Source organism: Bombina bombina, chromosome 4, assembly GCF_027579735.1.
Source record: "Bombina bombina isolate aBomBom1 chromosome 4, aBomBom1.pri, whole genome shotgun sequence".
Taxonomy (NCBI): domain Eukaryota; kingdom Metazoa; phylum Chordata; class Amphibia; order Anura; family Bombinatoridae; genus Bombina; species Bombina bombina.
In genome coordinates this window covers 28863017-28881371 of record NC_069502.1, presented here as the reverse complement: position 1 = coordinate 28881371, position 18355 = coordinate 28863017, and the positions used below count along the sequence as shown (strand labels likewise).

The following is an 18355-nucleotide window of genomic DNA, read 5'->3' as shown; positions in this document are numbered from 1 at the left end:
AGGTAAATTTAGGTCTAATAATCGTTTTTGTTCCTTTCGTCACAACAAGGAACAAAAACCTGATCCTTCATCCTCAGGAGCGGTATCATTTTGGAAACCATCTCCAGTCTGGAATAAATCCAAGCCTTTTAGAAGATCAAAACCAGCTCCTAAGTCCACATGAAGGTGCGGCCCTCATTCCAGCTCAGCTGGTAGGGGGCAGATTACGTTTTTTCAAAGAAATTTGGATCAATTCCGTTCACAATCTTTGGATTCAGAACATTATTTCAGAAGGGTACAGAATTGGCTTCAAGATAAGGCCTCCTGCAAAGAGATTTTTTCTTTCCCGTGTCCCAGTAAACCCAGCGAAGGCTCAAGCATTTCTGAAATGTGTTTCAGATCTAGAGTTGGCTGGAGTAATTATGCCAGTTCCAGTTCTGGAACAGGGACTGGGGTTTTATTCAAATCTCTTCATTGTACCAAAGAAGGAGAATTCCTTCAGACCAGTTCTGGATCTTAAAAATATTGAATCGTTATGTAAGGATACCAACATTCAAAATGGTAATTGTAAGGACTATCCTGCCTTTTGTTCAGCAAGAGCATTATATTCTACAATAGATTTACAGGATGCATATCTGTATATTCCGCTTCATCCAGATCACTATCAGTTTCTGAGATTCTCTTTCCTAGACAAGCATTACCAGTTTGTGGCTCTGCCGTTTGGCCTAGCTACAGCTCCAAGAATTTTTACGAAGGTTCTCGGTGCCCTTCTGTCTGTAATCAGAGAGCAGGGTATTGTGGTATTTCCTTATTTGGACGATATCTTGGTACTTGCTCAGTCTTCACATTTAGCAGAATCTCATACGAATCGACTTGTGTTGTTTCTTCAACATCATGGTTGGAGGATCAATTTACCAAAAAGTTCATTGATTCCTCAGACACAGGTAACCTTTTTAGGTTTCCAGATAGATTCAGTGTCCATGACTCTATCTTTGACAGACAAGAGACGTCTAAAATTGATATCAGCTTGTCGAAATCTTCAGTCACAATCATCCCCTTCGGTAGCCTTATGCATGGAAATTCTAGGTCTTATGACTGCTGCATCGGACGCGATCCCCTTTGCTCATTTTCACATGTGGCCTCTTCAGCTCTGTATGCTGAACCAGTGGTGCAGGGATTACACAAAGATATCTCAATTAATATCTTTGAAACCGATTGTACGACACTCTCTGACGTGGTGGACAGATCACCATCGTTTAGTTCAGGGGGCTTCTTTTGTTCTTTCGACCTGGACTGTAATTTCAACAGATGCAAGTCTTACAGGTTGGGGAGCTGTGTGGGGGTCTCTGACAGCACAAGGGGTTTGGGAATCTCAGGAGGTGAGATTACCGATCAATATTTTGGAACTCCGTGCAATTTTAAGAGCTCTTCAGTCTTGGCCTCTTCTAAAGAGAGAATCATTCATTTGTTTTCAGACAGACAATGTCACAACTGTGGCATACATCAATCATCAAGGAGGGACTCACAGTCCTCTGGCTATGAAAGAAGTATCTCGAATTCTGGTATGGGCGGAATCCAGCTCCTGTCTAGTTTCTGCGGTTCATATCCCAGGTAAAGACAATTGGGAAGCGGATTATCTCAGTCGCCAAACGTTACATCCGGGTGAATGGTCTCTTCACCCAGAGGTATTTCTTCAGATTGTTCAAATGTGGGGTCTTCCAGAAATAGATCTGATGGCTTCTCATCTAAACAAGAAACTTCCCAGGTATCTGTCCAGATCCAGGGATCCTCAAGCGGAAGCAGTGGATGCGTTGTCACTTCCTTGGAAGTATCATCCTGCCTATATCTTTCCGCCTCTAGTTCTTCTTCTAAGAGTAATCTCCAAGATTCTGAAGGAATGCTCGTTTGTTCTGCTGGTGGCTCCAGCATGGCCTCACAGGTTTTGGTATGCGGATCTTGTCCGGATGGCCTCTTGCCAACCGTGGACTCTTCCGTTAAGACCAGACCTTCTGTCACAAGGTTCTTTTTTCCATCAGGATCTCAAATCCTTAAATTTAAAGGTATGGAGATTGAACGCTTGATTCTTAGTCAAAGAGGTTTCTCTGACTCTGTGATTAATACTATGTTACAGGCTCGTAAATCCGTATCTAGGAAGATATATTATAGAGTCTGGAAGACTTATATTTCTTGGTGTCTTTCTCATCATTTTTCCTGGCATTCTTTTAGAATTCCGAGAATTTTACAGTTTCTTCAGGATGGTTTGGATAAAGGTTTGTCTGCAAGTTCCTTGAAGGACAAATCTCTGCTCTTTCTGTTCTTTTTCACAGAAAGATTGCTAATCTTCCTGATATTCATTGTTTTGTACAAGCTTTAGTTCGTATAAAACCTGTCATTAAGTCAATTTCTCCTCCTTGGAGTTTGAATTTGGTTCTGGGGGCTCTTCAAGCTCCTCCGTTTGAACCTATGCATTCTTTGGACATTAAATTACTTTCTTGGAAAGTTTTGTTCCTTTTGGCCATCTCTTCTGCCAGAAGAGTTTCTGAATTATCTTCTCTTTCTTGTGAGTCTCCTTTTCTGATTTTTCATCAGGATAAGGCGGTGTTGCGAACTTCTTTTAAATTTTTACCTAAGGTTGTGAATTCTAACAACATTAGTAGAGAAATTGTGGTTCCTTCATTATGTCCTAATCCTAAGAATTCTAAGGAGAAATCATTGCATTCTTTGGATGTAGTTAGAGCTTTGAAATATTATGTTGAAGCTACTAAGAATTTCCGAAAGACTTCTAGTCTATTTGTTATCTTTTCCGGTTCTAGGAAAGGTCAGAAGGCTTCTGCCATTTCTTTGGCATCTTGGTTGAAATCTTTAATTCATCATGCTTATGTTGAGTCGGGTAAAACTCCGCCTCAAAGAATTACAGCTCATTCTACTAGGTCAGTTTCTACTTCCTGGGCGTTTAGGAATGAAGCTTCGGTTGATCAGATTTGCAAAGCAGCAACTTGGTCTTCTTTGCATACTTTTACTAAATTCTACCATTTTGATGTGTTTTCTTCTTCTGAAGCAGTTTTTGGTAGAAAAGTACTTCAGGCAGCTGTTTCAGTTTGATTATTCTGCTTATAATTTCAGTTTTTCTCATTATAAGATTTAAACTTTGTTTTGGGTGTGGATTATTTTCAGCGGAATTGGCTGTCTTTATTTTATCCCTCCCTCTCTAGTGACTCTTGCGTGGAAGATCCACATCTTGGGTAGTCATTATCCAATACGTCACTAGCTCATGGACTCTTGCTAATTACATGAAAGAAAACATAATTTATGTAAGAACTTACCTGATAAATTCATTTCTTTCATATTAGCAAGAGTCCATGAGGCCCACCCTTTTTTTGTGGTGGTTATGATTTTTTTGTATAAAGCACAATTATTCCAATTCCTTATATTTATGCTTCGCACTTTTTTCTTATCACCCCACTTCTTGGCTATTCGTTAAACTGATTTGTGGGTGTGGTGAGGGGTGTATTTATAGGCATTTTGAGGTTTGGGAAACTTTGCCCCTCCTGGTAGGAATGTATATCCCATACATCACTAGCTCATGGACTCTTGCTAATATGAAAGAAATTAATTTATCAGGTAAGTTCTTACATAAATTATGTTTTTTTAACAGGTAAAAGAGGGACATCCTAAAACATTTAATGTGAAAATGGCTTAATGTGGCTTAATGAGTAAAAAAGTGACCAAATGTTAATCAATTGCTGCATAATTTTGCACAACCCAAGATTTCCACTATCCAAGCCTATCCTAGAAGTTTCATGAATTTTGGTTTCCCACAAGGCAAATGAGTGACATTAAGCTTGTTTTTTGGGGAGCTTAATGTGGCTTAACGTACAAAATTGAACTTAGATGTTAACCAATTTCCCCAAAACTTACCACAATACGTTAATCTATCTCTTCAAACATATTCTGAAAATTTCAGGACATTTGATAAAACAAACCAAAAGTTATTCACATTTAACAATTTTTTTACAATCCTAAAACATTTAATGTGAGCAGCTTAATGTAAAAAAGAGCTTAATGTACCAAAATTCACCTAAACATCGATCAATTGCCTTCAAACGTGGCACAAACTCAGTTTTTCACTTTCCAAACCTATCCTAGAAGTTTCATGGATTTTGGTGTCCCACAAGGCAAATGAGTGACATTAAGCTTGTTTTTTGGGGAGCTTAATGTGGCTTAACATACAAAATTGAACTTAGATCTTAACCAATTTCCCCCAAACATATCACAATACATTAATCTATCTATTCAAACATATTCTGAAAATTTCAGGAAATATGATAAAACATACCAAAAGTTATTCGCATTTAACAATTTTTTTACAATCCTAAAACATACAGGCCCCAATTTATCAAAGTCTGGTGGACCTGATCCGACATTGCGGATCAGGTCCGCCAGACCTCGCTGAATACGGTGAGCAATACGCTCGCCGTATTCAGCATTGCACAAGCAGCTCACAAGAGCTGCTGGTGCAACGCCGCCCCCTGCAGACTCGCGGCCAATGGGCCGCCAGCAGGGGGGTGTCAATCAACCCAATCGTACTCGATTGGGTTGATTTCCGGCGATGTCTGTCCGCCTGCTCAGAGCGGCTTAATGTAAAAAAGAGCTTAATGTACCATAATTCACAAAAACTTCAATCAATTGCCTTGAAACTTGGCACAAACTCAGTTTTTCACTTTTCAAACCTATCCTAGAAGTTTCATGGATTTTGGTGTCCCACAAGGCAAATGAGTGACATTAAAGGGACAGTTCACCCAAAAAAAATTCTCCCCTTTAAATTATTCCCAATGATCCTTTTAACCTGCTAGAGTGTATTAAATTGGTTACAAGTAGCTCCTTTACTCCTATTTCAGCATTTGAAATAGCTGATTTAGCCTGTGGTATCGCCACCTACACTGAACAAATTAATACTGGATTATAGGCTATTGAATAGCCTAAGTATACACAGCCAGCAGAAGAGATTACACTCTCAGTGGGATGCAGGATAGTTAAGTAATAAAATGATAATTTTCCATTGTTCTCTCTTTGTATTGAGCTTTGGTGTTCCAGCCAAATAAAAGATAAGAAAGCAAGTCTGTCTACACAAACTTAGAACATAATGAGATCTGATATCACCTTTAAGTTCAACCCATTTTAATAGGCTGTGGTTTCAAAGCACAAAATCAGCTACTTCATATACATAAATAAGCATGAAAATGGAATTTCTCAAATATTTTATACTCTGCAGTTGGTATAACAAGTCATTTAAAATACATTAATGGAAAAACAATTTTACAGTGTACTGTCCCTTTAAGTTTGTTTTTTGGGGAGCTTAATGTGGCTTAATGAGTAAAAAAGTGGCCAAATGTTCATCAATTGCTGCATAATTTTGCACAACCAAAGATTTCCACAATCCAAGCCTATCCTAGAAGTTTCATGGTATTTGGTTTCCCACAAGGCAAATGAGTGACATTAAGCTTGTTTTTTTGGTAAGCTTAATGTGGCTTAATGTACAAAAAAGAACTTAGATGTTTACCAATTTCCACCAATCTTCACACAATGCAAGACTTCTATTCAAACATATCTGGGAATTTTCAAGACATTTGATAAAACATGCTAAAAGTTATTCACATTTATCTATTTTTACAATCCCAAAACATTTAGGGGCCTATTTACTAAAGTGCGGATGGAAATTATATGATGTAGTGTATCATGTCCGCCTCACATCGATAAATGCCGACAGCATACAATGTTGTAATTTATCATTGCACAAGCAGTTCTAGTGAGTGTCAATCAGCACGATTATATAGGATCGGGCGGATTGAACACTGCAGCCTCAGAGGCAGCGGACAAGTTATGGAGTAGGTGTCTTTAGACCTGAAGGCTTGCGTGGAAACAGGGGCATCAAGCTACATTTGGAGCTTGATAATTCATCCCCATAATGTGAACAGCTTAAGGTAAAAAGAGCTTAATGTGCCATAATTTGCTTAAAATTCAATTAATTGTTTGACACTTTGCACTACCTAAGTTTTTCACTATCCAAGCCTACCTAGAATTTTCATAGATTTTAGTTTCCCACAGTGCAAATGTGAGGCATTAAGCTTGTTTTTTGAGGAGCTTAATGTGGCTTAACATGCAAAAAAGAACTTGGATATTAACCAATTTCCCCGCAAACTTCACAAAATATAAGACTCTATCTATTCAAACATATTCTTAAAATGTCATGATATTTGATGAAACATACCAAACATTATACACTTTTAAGTAATTTTTACCTATGACATTGGGAACATGACTTCATATCCCATGTTGCATGATGTGTGGGATCATACCAGACTTCCTGGCAAATTAGAAGGGTATCCATTTTGGCCAGTTTTGGGCTGCTACTTAGTGTTGTAAATAATTGCTGAGAGAGCATGACAGTGATATGAATGCTAAATGTATTTTTGAAATGATACATTACTGATCTATAGACTTGTATGCTGCAAGTTGCCAACCAACACTTAAAGGATAACGACTCAATTTACAACAAGATGTTTATTTTTGAAACTACATTGAAAATAAAAATCATTTCTACCAACATTTCAAATACTTTTTTTCAAACAGTTTGTCTACATATTATCAAAGATACAATGGTAAGTATAAACTTTTTTCACTAGGTTTTACTTCAGCGATTAAAAAAAAACATTAACAAGTTATATTTCTGAGGAACAAGAAAAACACACAGCAACTGAAATGGTGAGACCCAAAACATTTAATAACACTTGATAATGCAAACAATTTTCTAGATAGTGGATCTAAACCAAAACATAAAAGTGATCTTAGAGGAAATTGGAAGATGTACTCTGTTAGTCACCTTCAGCCTGCGTCCGTAATCTTTTGTTAGGTCCCTATATATGCCAGAAAGCGCCACCTGGAATAAAGAACACATGGGAAATCCATTACACAGGAAGAAGTGAGAGTAGTAAGTATGGACATAGTTCCAATCCATGGCATCACACAAAAGTAATCAAAACCTATATAATATCTGTTTTCCATTCTGAAAAATAATTTATTATCATTGATGATGGCACAACAATGCTATAAAACCAGAAAGTAAACACTAACACCATAAACGGCAGCCGATATAGGGAAGGTGACTTTTTGGGTCAGTACCTACCCTTCAATAACCCTAGTGTCTAACAAGATACAAGAGTTAGTGGAAGAGAATTACATCCTGGTCAGCAATGCTTAATTAGACTACGGGGTTTGCTAGAGTTATAGTATAGAAATATCTGGCTCTATTCAACGATCAGAGTTATTTTATTTCTGGTCATTCAATGCCATAGACGGCAATAGAACATTTTAGGCTTTATTCAATGATGTGTGATATCACTTTGGATTCAATTTTCTATTATAGTCCATAGTATCCAATGACCTAAGATAAAATAACTCAGAGCCCACTTTCACTTAGAATAATAGTATAGGATGAATACATTTTCTTATTTCCAAAGAAATAAAACTAAAAGACAATTTAAGAAAGCAATTAACGTACGTTTAACGGAAAGATTTCAGCCTGAAATATATTTCACACATGTATTAAAAAAACACTTTCCTATACAATTCTACACGTAATATATAAAACATGTCAACCGTATATATCAAGAACAATTATGCAAATATACTAGCAGAGATCCATCAAATATTTTCACCAATTACACCAATAAATATTACATTCATTAATACAGAGTAAACACTCAAAAATAGAAAGTAAATCTCATCACCTTTTATGAAAATCTCCTTCCTAGACAAAATCGTCTTCCTAAATTTGGAGTTTACAGGCTTTGCATGTGTAATGCTTTATTGGTAATGTGACAGAATCATCTGTAAAATGTGCCCATTGCTCATGAAATCTCTGTCCACACACTTCACAGTGAACATGTTGGGTTAAGAGGTTATCAGGACCCTTTGGACATTCCAACACACTGCATGATGTCTGAATATTTTTTTCTCGATTAAGTGAAACCTTCAGTTTTTCTAAAACTTCAGCTGATTTTTTCTCAATTACAGATAATTCACACTTTGACAAACGTTCTTTGTAACATAAGAGCCTATCAACATACTTTTGTAGCGTTGTTTTCTGTAGTCTCGATCGTTTACCTCTTTGTGGCTCAAATTTTGATAGGATAGAGTGTATCCATGCTCTTGCTCTTGTGCTGTTTACAGTGCTAAGTTGCCAACAATCGCACATCAATAAAGGATAACGTAGACACCACAATCGTGGCTGTTTTTTGTTGAGGTACATCGTGCACTGCAATGATCTTCCACTCAAGTCAGATGCTTTTCCTGCCGTAGTGTAGATGCACTCAATGATTTTCATTAGTCCTGAAGCAACTGTCTCTGCAGTTTCTTTACTATAAACAGAATTAAAAATGAGCAATTCTTTCTCATGCAGCGAGAATCCAGTGATTCCCAGAACCTACAATATCTGTGTTGTAAGGTATGAGAATGACTTCATAACTAACTATGCTGTTTGCTGCACTGAATTGTAACACTGGGCCAAATGTTAGCAGCTAACTGGTAAATATAAGTTGGTACACACGTCACACTATGGGTCCTTTAATAAATGTGAATGCACGTAAAGCTTGGTCTATGATCACATCTTCTAACCAAACTGTAGGAGAAAGACTTTTGTATGTTTGTGGCATTGTTGACCATTCTGGAATACGCACATCAGGAGATATCCAAGGAGGAACATTTTTTATTTCACTTATTGTTGCATCAATATGTGACAGATCATCTGTCGTTTGTGCCACCTCATTATCAAATTCACTGGTTCAATCAGATGATGCAAGCTTAACATCTTGTGGGTTATTTAAAGTTCAGTCAAAGACTGCAAAGAATCGGGGGCTGGGGTGACAGAATAATCATAATCCTTTGCTCTTGGATGTTTTCTTCCAGATTTCCCTTTTCCTCATCTGTGAAAGGCTGTATGTTCTCTTTGCGGGAAAAGGTATATTAGTTGCCATCTCAACCGCTAGAATATGGTAACATTTTCCTGTGCTAGGACAAGAACACACCGCCCCCTTGGATGTGTATTTCACAACATACACATTTTCATTTCTTATACTTCTGACTAAAAAATGTTTTAATTGTGCATTAAAGCTAACAAGATCCATTTCTTCAGAGCTGCACGCTAAAGATTTCTGGCTCATTCGCAGGCTTGGCATTTTCTCTACAGTGCATGAATTTGAAACTGTTTCTCTTTTCACTCGTTTAATAATATCTTCAAGAGGAATGAAGGGCGCAATTGCTTTGTTGTCAACTATTTTGGGTAAGGGATGGCAATTTTTTCGATTGTAGTTACCCAATCCATAATTTGCTCTTTCAAATTCATTGACAAAGAAAGTCTGCATGTAGTAAAGTGGCCATTGCATCCAAAGGCAGCTCTTTCCATTCATTTTGGGTTTTTATCATTTTGTTCATACTTTCACTAATGTTGTTTGATGCACATTCGCCTCTAAAAGCTGCAAAGGTTTAAGTGATATATGACACTAAATTATACTGGATATCATTTTTCAAGTGCATTTCAAAATAATATTTGAAACTTTCAGTCCAAGTTTTGCTGAATTTTTCATAATTGTTATTGAATTCAGTAGCAGTTTGTGAATCAATCAGTTGTTCGACATGGTCTTTTAAAACTTTTACATCATCGCGTCCACCCTTCTCTTTTTTCACCCAATATTCAACATCTCTCAGCATGTGGACACGGCAGAGAATGATGCTAAGATGTGAGAAGTTCTTTTTCAAAGCCTTTACAATGCCCTTTTCTCTGTTAACAATAATTGGAAATTTTTTTATATCGGTCTGATTCCATGCCTAATTTGGTCAACGCCTCTTGTAGAAATCTCTCGTGATGGGTCATACATTTCCGTTCATGTAACATAAAGGCTACAGGGTAGATTGGGTCATTTTCCAGTATTGTATTCCTTTGCACTAAAACTGAGAGATAGAAGTCACCCAGCTGAAATGTGGTGTCATAACTTATCAGTTGTGGATGGTTGTGTTTCTTGACATTTCCAGTACAGCAAATGAATCCATCGAGTTGAAAAGCAAGCTCATGCAAACTGAATATCTCATCCTTTGATATGCGTTGCTCTTTCCTTTTTAGAGTATATGGTATTCTGAACTTGTTTTACATTTCTAGGACGATCCACAGACATACGATCTTGGTTTTTATCACTTCCTTTGTGGCTCAGTATTGTTTTATATATATTGATTGTATCATGTCCTGTATCAATTTTACAGATATCACTAAACACTGTTTTTTTAGTAGGCAGGTAAGCCTTGTCAGTTTTTGAATTCCAATGTTTTGTACCAGTAAAGATTTTTTCATTTCCCAGGTAATGTATTAAGTAGTACTTAGACATTGTTTGGCTTCTGTTTTCATTTAAGCAGTATACAAGTCTACGGAACTCTGGAGAGCCATTTTTAAAATCTTGTGTTCTAATCTGGTAATACCTTTTTTAAAACACTGCCTCCATATTTGCAAAGATTATGCATGTTTGAGCCCTTTTGTCCCTATGTCAGTCTAGTAGATGCAGTATGCACGCTCCCATGCTGGTGATTCAAGCAGAATCGCCAGAATTACAACTATACAAATGTAGTTTTAGCTCCAATCTTACAGCTGCTTATAGTGAACAGTGACTCTTCCAGTCAGTAGCAATTCACTGCAGCGGTGAAAACGGCACTTATTATTTTTTCTTCTAAAATGAAGGGCTGAAGGCTGTGCTGAAGAGTCTCTCCATGAACCGCAGGAGAAAATAATAAGTGCCGTTTTCACCGCTGCAGTGCATTGCTACTGACAGGAAGAGTCACTGTTCACTATAAGCAGCTGTAAGATTGGAGCTAAAACTACATTTGTATAGTTGTAATTCGGGCGATTCTGCTTGAATCACCAGCATGGGAGCGTGCATACTGCATCTACTAGACTGACATAGGGCGTATGGTGCAGTCCCTATTGGACGATGCACCTGTCTGTCAAATTGAGATTACAGACATTTTAAGACAGAGGCGGCCGGGGCATAGGTAACGGAGCGGCTTTAAAAAGTAATATTTTCATTGAAAAAAGTTTTATTTAAAAAAAATTCAGGCATCACTGTGCACATACCGAGGAGTACTTCCAAAGTATTAAACTTCATAAGCTTGAGTTTACCATTACTTTAAATACAAAACTATAATAAAAATGCACAGGTGGGGGGCGGGTCCAAGCCGCAGACATGGAAGGACGCACTTAATGGAAGCTCCACTACTAATTTGAGATTTTGGCACCTATATCTTCCATCAGGTCCCATCCAACTACATAATTAGCAATATTGATATGGAAGAAATCATGGAGCTACTTAAATCTAAAATCATCAGGTCCCTATGGGTAGAAACTTAACTTTGGTCCGTTTTAGAAAACTGCGGCCTAACATCATCGGCTCATCATATCACTTTGGATAGCACACTGATCATCTAGAGCTGTTCTATTCTATCGCACTGTTTAATCCTATCCGAATGCTTTACTTAAATATGACAGAGGACTCCTACTTGCAGATCCAATCCTTATTCAAAGCCCTGGAGCTACAGATATCTCAACACTTTATTGATTTCAGCCATGTAACAACGGTATCATGGAACGAAGGAGACCTATATCTATTAAGTGACACCAGAGCAAGGGATATCATGACGCAGTGTGAAGATACTGGATTAGCTAAGCTACCCCCCTCTCCTAAGCCTCCAGATGGTATGGAGTCCGGAGATGCAGGAGCTCACTTTACCCATAGGAGACCTTCATGGTATGAGGAGCAGAAATGTACCGCACTCTTCTTGTCAGGTTGTTAGTGATCACAGCTCCGGAAAGACCGCAGAGACACAGACACCCACAGCATCTGTCATGGATGCACAGGCTCCCCGGCTGGAGAGGGGTTCTCATAGAGGTACGCAGTATCCTGAGTCGCAGAGCAGGCACAGAGGCTTCCTACATCACATCAATAGCCTCGGTGTGCAGCTCGCCACAGCATATGAGAGTCTCGTCTCCTCTGTCCATATATCACGTAAGACCTTTGATGGAAGGAGCATACCCGACTTATTTTGGCCCAAACATGACTGCCCACTGAACTATTTGAGTTTCATACTCAGCCTTACCCAGATACAAAGGAGAGGCGTTGGGTAATAGTTGAAACTAGGGCTGTATCATGTGGAGTACTTGATCACACACTGACTAAGGATAGCAGTCAATAATAAATACGTATAAGTTAACTATTTATTGTTCTGCACATAAAGTTGTAATATGTGTTTCTCACCACTTGCCTTCATGCTCATATATTTTACATGTTAAATGGCCATATAACTAGCCTCTCTTAATGCCATGTTAAGGCTGGATGCCAAAAGAAAAGAAACTCATGTTTTTTTTTCTTCTCTATTTAGATTCCCACCGACTCCTACAGCTCATCTGCTGCCTAGTTTATGCAGTATGAACTAGTTGTTCTCCCTCTACAAAACATTTTACTATGGATACTTGGACCTTTTATGATGATAACATTGTCTGATGTCCTGGTCTCTGATTTATCTATAGCATAAGACCTGTATGTTTTAGCTCTGTATTGAGATACTTTAATGGTGTCACAAGAGCCATTACTATATCTGCTGTTTTATTACCCTGTTTATATCTATAACTGTTGCACACTGTGAAAGCCTCTACAATGCTAGCTTCCTACACTCCCCTCCCTGTATACCATATAGCACCTTATATTCTATTGACAGGCAGCTAGTTGACACAAATATTTTGTCTGAGTATCTGATGTTATAGCTCCCTGTAATTTGAGATTTACTAACCTTTTTTCTGGTTATCTTTATAAGTCATGTTAGAATTTCTAGTAGCTCACGGTTGAAAACCCCTGCACACATGTATACTTATCAAGGTTAGAATACTGAAATCAGGTAGTTTTGAGAGAGCCCCTTTCATGTACCTGTAGGAGACACTCACACTGCGGTTAGATGCTGGCTTACTCTCTTCTCCTATTTTCACTGTGTCACCCTTCTTTTGTACTATTTAATAACTCATATGCTTATTATGGTGCTAGTTGACATGTCTTTTGTTTAAGGGCCTGGTCACGTCTCTTGTTTTATAGCTCTCTGCACTCTAACATTACATAACTCTTCTGCTAGTCATCATCATAGGTCGTCTTAGGCTTTCTAGTAGCCCACAGTTGATAACTGCTTCATACATGTATAACTGTTAGAGTAAGACTGATATGATCCTATTCAGATTAATGCCATGAAACATGTTTATGTCTGTGACTCTGAACCCAGGTACTTCTCTCCTGTACATTTTAGACCCTCATTAGAACTACACCCCCAGTGTGTCCCCTATGATAGTCAGAAGACAAATTTATTTCATTTTAGAGACCCATAGGGACTTAGATAAGTTATTCTCGTACTCTGGGGAACCCTATACATCTACACCTGAACTCATGAGGTATACGCATATTCCTCTCTGACCTCCATCTAGCCCCTTTGCATGAGCGACATTTAGAAGTACATAGCTATCAGGCTGCGGTGTAGTGCTGCTCTTTATGGGGAATGGGGAATAGATTTAATACATATTTTAATCCCCTCCTCTGTACACAGCACTATTAGGAGATATGATAGCTTACTCTGCACCTCCATAGTTTACAGGCCCAGAAATCTTTACTAGCTTCGTCTCTTAACTAAATTCGCCCTCCCTCCCTTTTCCCCCACCCCATTTTGAGCGGCTCTTGCCCGTTGCACTCCCCTTCCCCAAAAACTAAAAACAGCTAACCTCCTTATGCCCCATTCCTTTTAGCATGGATAACCTAATAAATCCTCTCTATAGCTATGAGGAGGTCATTTTTCTTTTTCATAAGAATATAAAAAAAAAATTAAAAAAAAATTGAGGTCTTATTAAACACTATAAGAAATTTTTGCGGACATCTTAGCTCACATTATTTCAGCCTACCATTTCCAACTACTAGACCCACATTGTCACTCTCTTTTATTATTTTCCAAACAGACAATACATTTGAATGGGTGATATACTATACGGACAGTGTGATTTAATTTGGTTAGGGATTTCATGTCTAGAGTACTTACTGATCTCTTTTTGAGTAATGTCTATTAATTGAGGACATACCCTCACATTGATGTATTTTGTGTTTTGGTTTGTTTTGTTTTCTTATATGTGTGTACCCTATGTAATATTTTTCACAACCTCAATAAAAAAAAAAAAAAAAAAAATGCACAGGTGATCATTTGATTGTCTAAGTATAATACAATTCCCTGCTGTTAACAGTTTCACTTTCACTTTAGATTCAATTAGGGATAGAGATTTCAGAAACATAAGGGATAAACTTCCTATTCGTCTTATGTACCCTAGAATGATAATCAATAAACACACAACAACAGGTTTTGGGCTAAAGACCAGTCACGGTCACGTTTATTAAAAATAAACCTCTTAACTAGGCATATTTAAATATGCCAACTTAGGCAACTTACTCCTAATAACATAAAGAACTGTATAAAGTTCTTAATAATTTGATGGCGGCAATGAACTAGCTATTCTAACCCCTACTGACAGATGGCCAGGGTCCTACACAGTGTTTGCAGAGCGGCACGGATTGTAGCATCCAATCGGCAGAGAGTGAGAGCTGTAAGCTATAAGAGTTGTTTGTCGTAGGATTCGTAGGGGGGAGTAACCCCTAGGTCGGCACCTAGCGGGCATCGCCTCCCCCATCCCAGGGCATCACCCTTCACTCTCCCTGCCCACTCTCTGGGCCCTGACCGACCACCAGCTAAGGCATAAACAACCAGCCTATGAAGGCAACCCCCCCATGCGAGTCGTAAAACACGCCTGGACAGGTGGAAGGCTACAATTACAACCTGCTCTTAAAAGTCTAGTTCACATAAACCTACCAACAACACCAGGGTAAACCCTAACTTTACCGCTATGAGCCGCCATTTCTTCATCCAGGCACGGGTGGGCGGGGAAAAAACTCCTTTCAAGTCTTGAACCAGGAACAAAAGAGGGCCGGATCCACTGCAGCGGGACCTATAAAGGTAAGCAGAAGCACCCACCCCCACATTTTCAACACTGTAGCACCTAGTACCCTCCAGACTTCAACTCAGTGATCCCTTAATTTTGTTACAGGCCCACTAGAGGGCCGTCCACTTCCATAAGGGATAAACTTACTATTCGTGTTATGTACCCTAGAATGATAATCAATAAACACACAACAACAGATTTTGGGCTAAAGACCGGTCACGGTCACGTTTATTAAAAATAAACCGCTTAACTAGGCATATTTAAATATGCCAACTTAGGCAACTTACTCCTAATAACATTAAGAACTGTATAAAGTTCTTAACAATAATTTGATGACGGCAATGAACTAGCTATTCTAACCCCTTCTGACAGACGGCCAGGGTCCTACACAGTGTTTGCAGCGTGGCACGGATTGCCGCGCTCAATAGGCAGAGAGAGAGAGCTGTAAGCTATAAGAGTTGTTTGTCGTAGGATTCGTAGGGGAGAGTAACCCCTAGGTCGGCACCTAGTGGGTGTCGCCTCCCCCATCCCAGGGCATCACCCTCACTCTCCCTGCCCGCTCTCTGGGTCCTGACCGATCGCCACAAGAATCAGCTGCCTCTTGCCGCCACATAATATAACAAGACCAAATAGCAAATTTTAATAAATTACCAATTTCCAACAATTTTTTTTTTTATATTACTGAAAGAAGAGCTCTACGAATGTCCCCAAGAAAGATGTCCAATACAACATCCGTAAGATGCACGCCATTGGGGTGATAAAGTGCCTTGTTGTCGGCCTTTAGATTATCGTGCCTTATGGCAAAACCGCCTAACGCCGTGACCGTTCTTGCCAAATCCATGTTCAGCTTCTTTCTAACATTGTATGCTGCCTTTTGCGTAAAAATGTACCTCCAACGCAGCCGTGCAACCACGATAGACCACCCTATCCTTACGTCTTTAAGCCAAGCGCACATCCAACGAATGTCAGAAGCCATTTTCCTAATCAAATCCAGAACGGCGACAGACCCCATATCATTCCCCCCTAGATGCAATACAATAATGTGAGGTTGCCCCCACCTCCTGTGCACATCTTGAAGAAGGGTAGGCAATTCGTCACAGGTTAAACCCCTACGTCCTAGCCACTGAATGTTGGCCCTGGAGGGAGGGAATCCCAACTGTTGACCGTCCGGCAACCTTAGAGCCCGAATGGACACCCAGTGCACAAATGAGTGCCCTACAATCCATACACGAATCGTGGCCGCATTCTTGCCTGCAATAACATGATAAAAGGCTAAGTCCCACACGCCAGACCACCCCTGTAACAGCAATTCAATCTCAAAAAAGGCCACGCCCATCATAACCTGAGAATAACATTAATGAAGCGCATCCCCCAAAGGACGGATATAGCTGAAGGCTATGGCCCCACGCCCTGATGCCTTTTGTATTACCCAGTGCAAAAAGGAGCTGAAACTTTCGAAAAGCGCGCATGATAAAGAGCACCCCATGGGGAGGCATTTGTCCACGTAAAATGCTCCTTCCAGTTTCATGCCCATGAGCCTGAATGCAGACGGTGCAGGGGTAACAAGCGAAACGCAGACTCTATATCCAGTTTCGCCATCAGTGCCCCCTTACCCTTGCCCCTGACGATCATCAGCACGTCATCAAAGGACTGGTAATGAACCGAGCTCATCTCCGGGTTGATGGCATTGTTCACTAATGACCCCTTCGGAAAGGATAGGTGGTGTATGAGCCTAAACTTGCCCATATCATTCTTCGGGACCACCCCCAGAGGGGACACCACCAGATCAGGCAGAGGTTGCTCCCAGAAAGGGCCCGCAACCCTGCCCAGAGCCACTTCCTTACCCAGTGTTTCCTTGACTATCTCAGGAAATTCATAAGCAGATTTAAGGTTATGGTGGACCGTGGAACCCATCATACGACCCCCCACAGGAATCCTAAACCCCTCGACCAACCCAGACCCGAGCAGCTGAGCCGCCACCGGGTAGTTCGCCAGCCATGGCGCCATGGCTGCCGGGTTAAGCGGAGTTGGGGCCCTTGTGCCCAGGGGCCCCCCTAGCGACTGACTTTTCTGCGCCTGACTCCTTTCTCTTATTACAATCTGCTCCTGGGTGTAGCCCATTGCAGAATTTGCAAATGTGACGAAAGGAGCAGTTTGCCCCTCTGTCGCATTGCTTGTCCTGGAATTTCCAGCACTCTCTGCCACGCTTTTTCTGGCGCTGGGAAGGGTGAGCTGCCCCCTGGCGTAGCACCTGAGAGATAGCGGATGCCCCTTCCAGCCCTAACTTGGACCACAGGTGCAGATCCTGGGTACCAAAATGCAGGAGAGGGTTTCCCATCATTTTTCTATGGAAGGCCATGTCCTAATCACGCCATGCTCCCTCCTTAAATCTAGTATGGATATCATTAATGGTATCCTCGTATTTGAATATCTCATCTCATTACTGTATCACATTGTGTACATATACATGTGTCTTTATCTTATATCTGTAGGTATAATCAGATCTCATTACTTTATCACACTGTCTAAATATACATGTGTCTATCTTATATCTGTAGGTATAATCAGATCTCATTACTTTATCACATTGTGTACATATACACGTGTCTTTATCTTATATCTGTAGGTTTAATCAAATCTCATTACTGTATCACACTGTGTACATATATATGTGTCTGTATTTTATATCTGTAGGTATAATCAGATCTCATTACTGTATCACATTATGTACATATACATGTGTCTGTATCTTATATCTGTAGGTATAATCAGATCTCATTACTATATCACATTATGTACATATACATGTGTATTTATCTTATATCTGTAGGTATAATCAGATCTCATTACTGTATCACATTGTGTACATATACATATGTCTTATCTTATATCTGTAGGTGTAATCAGATCTCATTACTGTATCACACTGTGAACATATACATGTGTCTGTATCTTATATCTGTAGGTATAATCAGATCTCATTACTTTATCACATTGTGTACATATACATGTGTATTTATCTAATATATGTAGGTATAATCAGATCTCATTACTGTATCACACTGTGTACATATACATGTGTCTGTATCTTATATCTGTAGGTATAATCAGATCTCATTACTTTATCACATTGTGTACATATACATGTGTATTTATCTAATATCTGTAGGTATAATCAGATCTCATTACTGTATCATATTGTGTACATATACATGTGTCTGTATCTTATATCTGTAGGTATAATCAGATCTCATTACTGTATCACAC

The 18355-nt window shown here is 39.4% G+C and overlaps 1 long non-coding RNA gene across 1 annotated transcript in view; it reads right to left on the bottom strand.

Annotated features, from left to right (window-relative positions):
- Positions 1–6739: 6739 nt before the first annotated feature.
- LOC128655224 (uncharacterized) overlaps positions 6740–18355 on the bottom strand; it is a 23651-nt gene continuing 12035 nt past the window's right edge. Inside the window, exon 2 of the long non-coding RNA XR_008401734.1 lies at positions 6740–6916. This is a non-coding gene — a long non-coding RNA (uncharacterized LOC128655224). The remainder of the gene's footprint in view (positions 6917–18355) is intronic.